Below are 1239 nucleotides of genomic sequence, written 5' to 3'. Positions count from 1 at the left end.
GGGGGACAGCAGGGGGTCCGAGCCGGCGGGGGTGGGCTCGGCCCCTGGTGTCGCAGGGCGGCGGGCCGAGGTGGCGTCGGGGGAGCGGGGGGACGAGGGCGGGGCGACGAGGAGGCTCACGCTGGAGATGACGCCGGAGGACTCCGACACCGATGGGGAGGGAGCCAGAGGGGTGGCCAGGCGGAGGGCCACCGCGAGATCGGTAGCCGTCACCCGAGAGCGCCCCGGCCCCGACCCACCCCTACCCGCGGGAGGGTTGGGGGAGTCCCGAGACGGGGAGCGAGAGTGCTCCGACTCATCCTCCTCGGCAGGATCATCGAAGCGGGAGGAGCGCGAGCGGCGGTGGTGGGTGTCGTCATCAGCCGCAGGGCCCCCTCCCAGGAGACTGCCCGCCGAGAGGCGAGGACGGCCGACGTGGGACGGGGGCTCGGGGCAGATCTTGAGGTCGTAGCCATCATCGTTGAAGAAGACCCGGATCGTGACGTGGAGTTTGGAGGAGTCCAGGCATTTCACCTTAACCCGCACCTCCTCCTCCTTGCGCAGGGAGAGCTCATCCACCACCACCACCCTGCCCAGGATCTTGGACATACCGCGGATGGTCCGCTCGGACCGGGCCACATCGGGGAGGCCAGAGATGAGGAGCCAAGCCGTGTCTAGGGTGGCGACGGCTCTGGGATCCCACTGTGGCTCAGCGATGTTCACCACGATGTCGTTGAGCGCCAGGGTGATGTTGTTGCTGCGAGTGCAGAAGCCCATGCTCATCGCGTCTGGGAACACCACGGAGAAGGAGCTGGGGGCCGTGGGGGTCACCTGCCAGTCCCATGAGCAACGGCACAGGTGGTTGAGCTCAGCCTCAATCAGCTCCGGGGTGGCGACAGCGTCGCCCATCACCGTCACCACAGCCAGCAGCGAGGGGGACGGTGGGGCGAGCTCGGGCACCTCGATGTGGAAGAAAGCCAAGTCCTCGATGCCGTGCCCGTAGATCATGAGCTCCTCCGAGACCGGGCGATCCGGGCAGAGAATCGCGGGGTGCCCGGACTCCTTGCACAAGTAGCACGAGGGTGGGTTGGGGCATGCCACCTGGAAGTGGCCTGAAAGGCCGCAGTTGAAGCACGGCTGAGCCCCGGCCGCGGCGGCGGCACCCAGGGGAGGAGCCACAGGAGCGGAGGCGGTGGTGGCTTGAGGGCGCGGGGGCCCCTTCTTCTTCTTCTTCTTGGATCCGGGGCGTCCCCGGTTGCC

This window comes from Triticum dicoccoides, chromosome 3B, assembly GCF_002162155.2.
Source record: "Triticum dicoccoides isolate Atlit2015 ecotype Zavitan chromosome 3B, WEW_v2.0, whole genome shotgun sequence".
Classification (NCBI taxonomy): domain Eukaryota; kingdom Viridiplantae; phylum Streptophyta; class Magnoliopsida; order Poales; family Poaceae; genus Triticum; species Triticum dicoccoides.
Note: the sequence above shows the minus strand (reverse complement) of the source record.